At 39.1% G+C, this 11,580-nt stretch overlaps 1 long non-coding RNA gene across 1 annotated transcript; it reads right to left on the bottom strand.

Moving 5' to 3' along the window:
* Positions 1 to 594: 594 nt before the first annotated feature.
* Positions 595 to 7,295, bottom strand: Gm12068. Its single transcript, XR_003949536.1, has 4 exons — positions 7,196 to 7,295; positions 3,957 to 4,047; positions 1,296 to 1,445; positions 595 to 757 (listed from the first exon to the last, which is right to left on the bottom strand). It is a non-coding gene; the product is annotated as a predicted gene 12068 (long non-coding RNA).
* Between the last annotated feature and the right edge of the window lie 4,285 nt (positions 7,296 to 11,580).

The following is an 11,580-nucleotide window of genomic DNA, read 5'->3' as shown; positions in this document are numbered from 1 at the left end:
CAACCCGTTTGCTTCATTTTCTCCTTTGTTACACAGGAACAGTTACATAACTTACTTACCTACTCACTCCTCACGGTCCTCTCAGATCATGGAATCAGAACTGAGAATGTAGTTTGTTGAGATTTCCAGCTGGTCACAGATGCTGCCTTGCTGAGGAATCCCTCCTGCTCTCCACGGCGGCCCCACTGGTGCCCAGCCAGGGGAGGCTCCCCCACCCCCAACCAGAGCCAGAATGAAGTAAAGGAGTAGCACAGGGCTCTGCAGGTGGCAGGGAGGGGGCGGGAGCGGCACAGGCAAGGAAATAATAGAGACTGGATTGTTTATGTTTGTGGGAAAGGGCGCATGAATATGGATAAAACCCTGTGCTCATTCTGCTAATTACCCAGCATCATTGTTAAAGGAGAAGCAAGCCCATTGCAGATTTCCGAGCCAATTCCATCCCTTCAACCCACCCCCACCTACACATACAAAAAAAAAAAAAAAATCACCACTGCTGCCACCACCACCACCACCACCACCACCACCATTTTCTCTCCTCTCATAAAAATAGCTGACAGTGACCCTCTAAATATAACCCAGGTAGACCCACTTGAGTTAAATACAAACCGACAGAGAAATCCTGTCTTTTATCGTGCCAGAGAGCTGAAGGAAGGAAGTCTCACTCTATGGGTATAGTTGTCAGGTCGTCTTTCCCATAAATTCCTCACAGTCAAAGAAACCTCATAACCTGAGAGGCAAGGGGTGAACAAGGCAGGGACTGCCATAGAGAGACAAAGAATAGCACATTAAGAGGAGGCCATCTATACTGGGACCCAAATTAATAAAACGAAAGACAAAAATAATTCCTAACCTTTGGTTTCCAGTCCTAATTAAAACCTCTTTCCTGTCCTTGCCCACCAGAAAGTGGTGAACCAAACAGTGGCCACATATTTGGAGTCAGACTGAACCAGCTCAGGGAAAATAAAATATGAGTTAAAATGAAAGATGAATTATAGCCTTTGTTTCCTGGAAACTTCTGGCTGTGTCCCAGCCAACCCCAGGTAAATGTATATGACATCCCTGGATCACCATGGATTGGGGCAGCAGGGCTTATGCTAGGGAGATTTAGAGGGAAGAGCTCAAATCTGCTACCTGCGGTCCCGAAGTTCATCACCACAGGCTGCAGGGGCACATGTGCTTTTGTCTCAAGAGCTAATAAGCTAAAGAGTATCTACAACCAAATGTTAGGGCCACAGCAAAGGCAGAGCCTTTGGTCGAATTTTTCACAGTCCTCTGCAGAGAAGCCAGCAACTGACCTGGGAAGCTGGAGACCATGAGTCACGTAGTTCTGTCCCCCGTGTAGCTGTGTTACAAGCAGAACATTTGGCCTTTCTGGAACTCAGCCTGACAGTCTCTTCATTCATAAACGTTGAACACTTAGCAGTATGAATCTTCATAGTCCTTAACTGGACAATGCAGAGAAAAACAAATGCCAAGAGGGGACACTGAGTCAGCTCTTCCCGAGCCTGTCATTTCCTGCCATGTTTGCCTCTATCCTATTGAACACTGCTTGCCAACTTCTTGAGTTAGGTCACAATTTACTATAACAGACAAGAAAACCAAGGCCTGGAGGAGTGACTTCCCGAGTTGCTAGTGATATGGTAGAATGGAGATTTGCACCTAAGTTAGCAAGCATATTGATTGTACTGTATAGCATTTCCATTAAAAACATGGGCTTTTTCTCTCCTGATATTTTTACTATAATAGAATATATCTAAGACAAAATTTCCTATTATACCCACTTGTAGCCTCTCAGTAGCACTAATTACAATTGCATTTTTGTAAAAAACCTCACCACCATTCATTTCCAGAACTCTTTCCATATTGTAAAGCTAAAACACTCTACCTATCAAACGATGGCGCTTTCTTTCTTTTCCTGAACCCCTGGCAAACAACCTGCTGCTTTCTCTGTCTTCGTTTTGACTATCCTAGAATCTCATGTAAATAGCATCATATAGTAATTTTTCTTTTTACGACTGGTTTATTTTACTTAGCACAATGTCCTTATGTTTGTTCATATTGTAGCACATATCAGAACTTTCTTCTTCACATTTCAGTAATAAAGAGGCTGGAGCCACAGCTTGGTTAAGAGCACTGGCTGCTCTCCCAGAGGTCCTAGGAGATCTGACTCCCTCTCCAAGCCTTCATGGCACGAGGCACCTATATTACACATAGACACACATGTCCACAAAACATCTAAACACATAAAATTAAAAATAAATTTTAAATTAACAGGTATTAGGAATTCTTTATTCTATGCACACATGTACCACGTTTTCTTACCCATTCACTATTCAATGGACACTGGAGTTGTTTTCATGGTGTACTTTTGTGATTAACGTTGCTATGGATATGGGTGCGAATATATCTCTAGATTCTGCTTTTAGTTCTTTTGGATATTTACACAGAAGTGGAATTGCTGTATGCTGTATGTTTTGAATTTGGGGAGAAACTGCCATACATTCCTCATAACAGCTGTATCTTTTTACCTCTCTATCAACAATTCATAAAGGCTGAATTTTTTCACACCCTTACTAGTACTTGTTTTCTTTGTGTGTGGGGGTGAGGGCACATTTGTGCACACACATACACACACACACACACACATGAGCACTTGCTTGCTTACAGGAACCGTGCTAATGGATATAAGTACCTCATTATAATTCTGGCTCACATTTTACCGAAAATATTGATCATCATTCCATGTTCCATTGAGAATTTAGATATCATTTTTGAAGAAATATCTATTCAATTTCTTACCACATTCTTTAATTTTGTTGTTGTATTTTAGGACTCTCTGTGTACTATGGATTATATAGATACTTCTATGTATATTAACTGCTTATCAGATATAAATTTTTCCCTCATTTTATGGGTTGCCCTATTGACAGCATTTCATTTACAGTTTTAAAATTTTATAAGGTATAATTTTTACTTTTTGTCTATGTGCTAATATCATATTCAAGATCTCATTGCCAAATCTAGTATAATTAACTTCTTAACTCTATACTTTCTTCTAAATGTTTTATAGTTTTAGGGCATGAATACAGTTTCATTCATTTTTGTATACAGTATTAGTTAGGAACAGCTTTATTTCTTCTGTATGTTAATATCCGTCCTTCCCAGAAGAACTTAATAAAAGCATCTGTCTTTCTGGTTGGCTGTAGTTTACATCTTTACCAACGCTCTTCTGTACCATTGATCTGTGTCGTGATAAAGTTTGTAATCAATTTTGAAATCAGTATGAATCTCGTAGTTCTCACTGGGATTTTGAATTTAATAGCTTAGCTATAGTATGTCTGTCATTTACTTATGTTTTCTCTGATTTTAAGGTTGTGGGCTTCTGTCTATGCCATTGAATCTCAACTCAAAACTGCAGTTTAGTGTTTTTCCTACTGCACCAAACATCATCTTTTCAGTTTTTTAGAGGAACTATGTATACCTTGTTCAGTTTCAGGATAACAGAAAAGCACATTCTATGAAGCCCAGAATTTCCCCCCACAAGGCCCAGTGTGTGCTTCATTCTTAGTGAACTGATTTGAGCAGAATAGAATGTATAAAACCTGGATTCAAGTTCTGGAATATAAAATCATCATACACAGTGAATTTTAAGTATGCATAGCATATATCTATATGTTCTGCATAGCAATGCCCAAGAAAAGCTCACCATAGCATCCAGCAGACCAGATTAAACCCTGGCTCTGAAATTAGGAACTTTAACAGAAATTACCACTTAAAGTCAATAGAAGCATCACCAAAATAGCATCAATAACAGAAGCAAAGGTGCAAAGACAGTGTGTCATCTACATTGGTGACTTCAGCCCTGGAGACTCTTCTAACCCTGCCTCTCACCTACACCCTACTCAAGGCTGCCCATCAAACCCACACTGCCTCCATGTGCCAAAGAGAAAAATTACCTTCAAAGAGCAAGGCTTCTCTGGACCCAGACTTACTGCCATATTTCTCCCATAGACTTTACATCTAACTTTTCAGCAATGGAGGCTGGAGCTGATTGGATTATAGGAATACAAATGGATTAATTTGGGATGGATTAGATACATCGCAAAACATAAGTTTGACTTGCATTAACATAAAAATGTCATAAAAATGTAGATGCTGAGGCAGGGCTTATTTGTGATGCTGCTAATGCATTGTTACTCCAGCGAAAGATGCACACAATATTTACGCTGTGTCTGACCACATAAAACACGTCGTGCACACATGCAATGCTTTTACGGAGAGGGAAAAGAGCCAGAGGGGCCCTTCAGAATTCCAATTCTTCAGTCTCTGATTTTCTCTTTTTACAATTTTTTTCTTTATTTTCAAGAAACAAATACAGTTTTAAACCATCATTACTGTATTTTGAACAGTTAATATTTCATATCGTGACATCGCTACTCAGAGGTAACAGGTTTAGTTGATTACTATTTGTTTATAGAGCCAGAGAAACCTGCAATCACAGGGAACAGAGAAGGATTGCAATTAGATCTATTGGCTGAGAGCTGCACCTTGCTGACCCGCGGTTAAGTGGTTAGCGCTATCAGAGAGAAAATGCCTACTGGCAGCTGGCACATCTGCACATAATAATACAGGCACAACTGACACGGTCACTAAAGGCTGCTGCTCTCCTCTCTACCCAGAAGCTGAAAACAGATCATGCTTTTTAATAGTGCATCAACACGTTTCTTCTGAATTAGCATAATCATGTGAGTTTGGGAGGAAATGGGTATCTTGGCTAAGCTGCTGTGAATTCTTCAAAGTACTCAAATAAAAAGGGGTTCTCCCCTCCCACGTGAACCTGATTCTATACCAAGCTTATAGTTTATTCCAAAAAGAAAAAAAGCAATGGGGGGTGGGGGGGGGGTAACCACAGTTAACCAAAGTGTTTTAGTACAACAAGAAAAATCCTGCACAGGATAAACATAAGCATATGCTTGAGCTGAGGGAGAGGTAGTTAGCACAAATGCATCTTAAAAGCCCGTCAATAAACTGAGGCTGAGGGAAGAGTGCCTGGGATTAAGGAAGAGCTCATGTACATGCTACTACACAAACACTTTACAAACTCAGTCTATCTCGCAGGCCAACATTTCCATAGCCAGGTATCCTCAACCCTCTCTCTTTCTACCAGATTCCCAAATGAACGCTGCTGGGCCATGCATGGCAGTGCATCTCCCCTCACTCCCTCCCTCTTTCTCTCCTTCTCTCATCCCCTCCTCTCTCTTCCATCTCTCCCTCATATGAGAGGATGATCTACAGATAGTAGACCAGACACATTTCAATGCTATTCTGAGACAAAGAGGTGCCCTGGGTCCTAGTAGCCTCTTACTACCTGGTGGAGGCATAGGGGTACCTCAGATGTTTAACCAGCTGCTTTATGACCCTGGCGCCCCTCAGACCCAAGAATATCACAATCCTAAGGTTAAGCCTCAACCCTTTGGAGTAGCAACTATAATCCTTTGGTCTCCTCCTTATAGAGTTCCTTACTAGACCCACCTGGTCAAATCATCCCATGTATTCTATCACAGAGACTAAGTTACTCATTGTCTGCATAAAATTATACAGTAGATTATAGAACTGAGAAGGTAGGCGTTAAAAATCCCTTCTAATTATTCTGCTGTACATTCTGGCCTATGGGTAAAAAATAACAGTGGAAGAAATAAACACCTAGCATCAATAAAAATTAATACCAACCTTTTGATACCTCTTAAAATTGAATCAATTAAATTACTGATATAATAGTTTACTTGTAAGCAGAGATATGCTATATAAGTAATGTATGTTTGAGGGAAAGCCTCAAGCTTGCTCAAGTTACATTCCATGTTGGATCAAGCTCGCTCTCTGTCTCTCTGTCTCTCTCTGTCTCTCTCTGTCTCTCTCTCTCTCTGTCTCTCTCTCTGTCTCTCTCTCTGTCTCTCTCTGTCTCTCTCTCTGTCTCTCTCTCTGTCTGTCTCTCTCTCTCTCTCTCTCTCTCTCTCTCTCTCTCTCTCTCTCCTTCTCTCTCTCTCTCTCTTCCCCCAGAACAGCTTAAGACCCTCAAGCACATGTTTATGGGTGGCTACACTGGGAGTGAAAAACCAGGTTAGCAGACATTGAGGTCGATGTAGAAGACAATAAAAATGTTGTCACTATTGCTTGCAATTTTCACAAATCGCAATTCTGGACAACAAACCTAAGTCAGTACATGAAATGAGTTGAAAACAACTTCACTTCAGACATTTTTCAAATCCACAGTCTTAAATCAAGCCTTAACAAATTTCAAAGAATTTCAAAGGCCCTAGCCTCTCATCACAGTGAGATCAGATCGTCTTTTAGTGACAAAAAAGAGAAGGGAAACCTGTTTCTAGCTGTCCTACACAGCAGCTAGAGGCCTGGGAGGAATGAAAAGGTGATACAGTCGAGATCAAGTGTGAAAATATTGAATAAGAGAGTACACTAATAATAACAAACCAGACACAAAGCAACAAACAGAAACCATAGCCTAGGCTCAAAAAATAAAAAGAGGTACATACTGAGATTGCTTATGAAAATATTCTACACCAAAGACAATGAGCAGAGCTTTACAACAGACTAAACAAAAAACATGCTTTCAAAGAAACAACCTTTTAGACGGGCAGCTGGATGCCCAGCAGCAATGATATCCTGAATCAGTGGGGAAAGTTTCTTGGTGTGAAGAGAAGAATAACCATGCTAATCTAGATTATATGACCAAGAAAGTAGCTTTCTAATGTCAGGGGATAATAAATACATGAACTAGAAGCCAGGAACTAGCAAAAACATTTACCAACAGAGGCCATACCAGACACATTTCAAACAGAAGGTGAATAATTTTAGATTAATAATTTATGATGCAAAAGAATTATGGTGACTTATGCCATTTGGGCTAGAATATACTTCATCTTACAAATTCTATCAGAAATCCCTTTTCTGGGTGCACCTGGTAAGTTAAGTATCAATGAATATCTTGGGAGATTAGGGACAAGTCGGTAGGGTATTTGCATGTTTGTTTATCTTGGAGCCTCACTAGCATAGAACCAACTAAGCATGCCAGCTGCCTTCAAACTTAGTCCCGAACTCCTTCCTGCCTTTGCCTCTGAATGCTGGGATTCTTAGGTGTCCGAGGACACCATAGGCAGTAATTGACACACATGAAGGATACAGTGCAGAGACTTGCAACTGCTCATTTCTTAGCCAGCTTCAGCGCCTCTGAATCCTGGGTACGGATGCATGTTTAGACTCACAAGTAACTCTCTTAGTCTCTGAAAAATAGTCACAGTGCAGAGTCAGAGCAACAGGAAATAACTTTGATTTCAGCCCATTTCACAAGATTTTAGCCTGTTCTTGCTTACTCTTGCCTTGAACCCATCTTTTTCTGACCACTCCAGCACCAAACAGAAGGACCATAGTCTTATGCAGAATGTCAAGTCAGGTTACACAGTTGACTAAAGCCAATTCCTGTTCACAAACCCAATGCAGTATGTGTAAATGCAACACATGATTATAAATATGATATAACTGTGTTATATATACATACTTTTCTTCTTTCTGTTCTTTTTAAATTATTCTTAATTTTCATATTTAAATTATTCTTTTAAATTTTCTTATTTTATTCATTTTAAATTATTCTTAATTTTCATCCAGCTTTTAGGCTGGATGCTTAAATTAACTTTGTATTCATTTTGTTACAAACACTTGAAACTAAGTATAATTATTGTAAATATGAGAATAAATGTGAATAAATATTGACTCAGAAAAAGCTGTAATAATTGTGTTATAAAGATTTTTAAAAGCAGACAAGAGTTAGGACACAGATAAAAAATAATGTATTCATTGACAAAGTATTATAACTAAAGTAATCTAAAGACAGTAAGATCCATAAAAAATATAAGAATATTGTTTAACTTTACCAGTGGTTCTCAACCTTCCTAATGCTGTAACCCTTTAATACAGTTCCTCATTTGTGGTGACTCCCAACCATAAAATTATTTCATTGATACTTCATAACTGTAATTTTTGCTACTATTATGAATCTTAATGTAAATATCTGATATGCAGGATATCCGACATGTGAAAGGATTTTTTGACTCCCCCTTCAGGGGGTTGTGGCCCATAGGTTGAGAACTACTACATTAGATGCTAGTAAATCAACTATCTCTCTTTGAAATGTTGGAAGTAATCAAAACAGGAGGCATTTACAACTGTCAAAGTACAGTAGGAGAGGAGCTTGAGAGAGATGCAGCTCAGTGGGTAGAGGGCTTGCCTAGGATGCATGAACCTTGGATTCAATTCCCCCCCACACACACACACACAAAACCATGAGTTATAAAAGGACAAGGATCTAAAGCTTAAGCTTGTCTTTGGCTACAAGGCAAGTTTGAGGCCAGCTGGATTATATGGGACACTTCATCAAAAAGAAGAAAGGGGATGAAAACACACACACACACAAATAACTGACAAAAGAGGAGGGAGTGGAGAAACAGTAGAAAAATAGTATAAATCAAGGTAGACTGGTAAGTATTACAGTAACTATGAAAGACAGATTCAAAGGCCTTTCGATCTGAATAACAGAATGAGTTGGTAGCCACTTCATTAATTCCACAGAGTTAATATTATGGCCAGGTATGCCCAGACTTACACAGGTTGTGCAGTCATCTTCCATGGACATTCACAGAGAAACTGAGTCACAAAACTGAGAAAGACAAATGAAGGAAGTATTGGAGCCGATCCTATTTCTGGAAATTATAGCTAGTCTTCCTGTGGCCAATATCTGTGTGATAGATTTGTAGGCTTATATTTTTCAAAATCCACTTTAATAAGAGTTCTTAAAAGTTTCAACCTCATTTGTAGTCCACTGACCAAAGGTAGGGGAGGAAGAAGGCTGTGGACCTGTTTAGAAGTAGTTCTTTGAGGCGATTCCAATTTTTGTTGTCTGTAGAACAGTCCACTAGTAAAACATCAAACATGAATTAGCAGCAGCTGCTTGATCCAAAAGTAACCACAAGGCTTTGCCAATCAGCAAGAGTCCACCAAAGCAGCAAGAAGCATCCAGAACACCATCAGAAGTTCTTTGGTGCAATTCTTTCCAGAGTTATGACAAGCAAAGATTAAAGTAGAAATCAAGGGGAGCCAATGCCAGAGCATCATCAGTGAAGCCCAGTGTCATCGAAGCCCAGTGGAGACCAGCAAGGCGAACCAGTATCAGAGCATCATCCACTGTCTGCTAAGTTTTACTTACACTCTTTCCAAACATCCCGTGTTCTCTCAAGCATACACTGGAGCAAAGCATTGCATGCCCTTTCACCAGGCAGCTTTCAGAAAAACAACACGTTAAAGATCAGCAAAAACTCCTCTCACATGTTTGCTTCAACAAAGAATTCTCTCATAAAACAGTTTCCAGAAAAACATCACATGACACAACTGGGTCTCCCACAAAGCCACATCTTTCTACTTCACAGGTCCCTTGGTTATACCCAGCACCTACTGGAGAATTAAAAGAACACCCAGTCTTACTAGTTAAAACACAATAGTTCCACTGAAACAAAGATGCCACGAATAAAGTCAAAAGTTGAGAGAGGAATTGAGAAAACATTTTTAAATTAATTTTGTTTATTTATCTTATGTGTATTGTCTATATGTGTGTTCATATATCATGTGAGTGCCCAATGCCTCAGTGGCCAGAAGAGAACATCAGATTCCCGGGAACTAAGTTACAAGACAGCTGGGAGCTTCCATGTGAGTGCTGGAAATTGACCCAGGCTCTTCAGCAAGAACAACCAGTGTCCCTAACCATTGAGCCATTGCTCCAGTCTTAGGAGAAAAATTCTTTTTAAAGTATTGAGTTTCATGCATTTGTGTGTATGTGTGTATGTGTGTGTGTGAGAGAGAGAGAGAGAAAGAGAGAGAGAGAGAGAAAGAGAGAAAGAAAGAATGTGTGTGAGAGTATAAGTGTGTGTGATAAAAATATAAAAGAACCTATAATATACCTAAAGAATGTCCAAAACTGATGAAAAGAATAAAAAAAATCATTAAGAACTGAGCAAATTTCTGAATAATTTCTCAAAATGCCCCAAACATATGATAAGATATTCAACTTTCACATTATTTTCACAGAATTATTACATGATGCCTTCAAGTTGTGAAAATATATCAAAATCATGACTTTGCCTCTGTAGCAAGGCAATTCTTTCCAGAGTTATGACAAGCAAAGATTAAAGTAGAAGGGATCTCCTTCATACACTGGAGGGACAAGCGAAGCTGTCCAGACAGCATGAAGGAATTGGGAAACTTGTTTTCTTAATTGAATGTATGAAGATATACTTGCTCTCAGCACATGTGGAGTTAGCAGTTAATATCAAGGGGGTTTTCCTCACTGACTTTTTTTTTTTGAGAAAAGATCTTATATTGAACTTGAAGCTCAGCACTTCAGGTAGCTGACTGGCCCATGAGACTGGGAGATCTGGAGGCTTCCCAGGGCAAGAGTTACTGGGTTTTACAAGGACTTGGTGAAGCCAAAGTCAGGTCCTCACGCTTAGACAGCAAACCCCTTTCTCATTGATCCATCCCTCAATCTTTAGCAATTTCCGACAAAATTCTACATACATTTTACTTTCCTATTCCATTAATTCCACCTTTAGAAATTTACATTTGCAACAATATCTTTAGAAGCTCACAAATTTCTTTGATAAGAAATTATTAGTAATTGGCAAAATAATGAAAACCACCTCTTCCGGTTTCATTTCTGTTGCTTCAAGGAGAAAGTCTTTTTTGTCTTACAGCTCCACGCTATCGTCCATTATTACAGAAAAGGCAAGGCAAGAACTTAAGAGGATCTCATCCTGTCAAGTACAGAGAGAGAATAAATACATGGATCTTTGTTTGCATGCTTCTCAGCTAGCTTCTTCCTCTCTTACACTGTTGAGAGCCTCCTGCCTGGCGAGTGGTACTGCCCATAATGAGCTAAATTCTTGAATTAACTAACAATTAAAGTAATCCCCCACACACTTGCCCACAAGCCAACTGATATAGACAATTTCTCATTAAGGCTTTCTCCTCCGGTGATTCTAGATTGTGTCAAGTTGACAATAAAAACCTGACTAAATGTCCCAATATACAAAATGGGTGGGCCAAACTATCATATAAAGCAATGATGTACTGGGCAAGTATTTCACAACAAGAAAACAAAGAGGAATCTTTGTAAATAGATACAAAATGATTTCTATAGAGTAGTATGAAGTTAATATGTAAAGTACAAAAGCAAATGTTCTGAATACTGTCTTCTACATAAAAGTTAGAGAGGAGAATAAACTTCGTTCTTTGTTCTTTCTGGAAATAAATGAAGAAGCAGTAAATTAGAAAACAGCAAAATTGGTTAACTTCAGAGGAATAAGATTGAAAAGATAAGAGAAAATGAGACAAACACCTTCAGGTACTTCTGATTTTTAGAAGTGAGCTAATAGTCTAAGTACTCAAAGACAGTCTGTTAACAAGAGGGGAAATAGAGTTTATAACTAATAAATAGGAATGGTGTCTCGGCTGCTACAATAC

The sequence above is a fragment of the Mus musculus genome, chromosome 11 (genome assembly GCF_000001635.26).
Source record: "Mus musculus strain C57BL/6J chromosome 11, GRCm38.p6 C57BL/6J".
Lineage (NCBI taxonomy): Eukaryota > Metazoa > Chordata > Mammalia > Rodentia > Muridae > Mus > Mus musculus.
The sequence above is the reverse complement of the archived record's forward strand: the minus strand, read 5'-3'. Positions and strand labels throughout refer to the sequence as shown.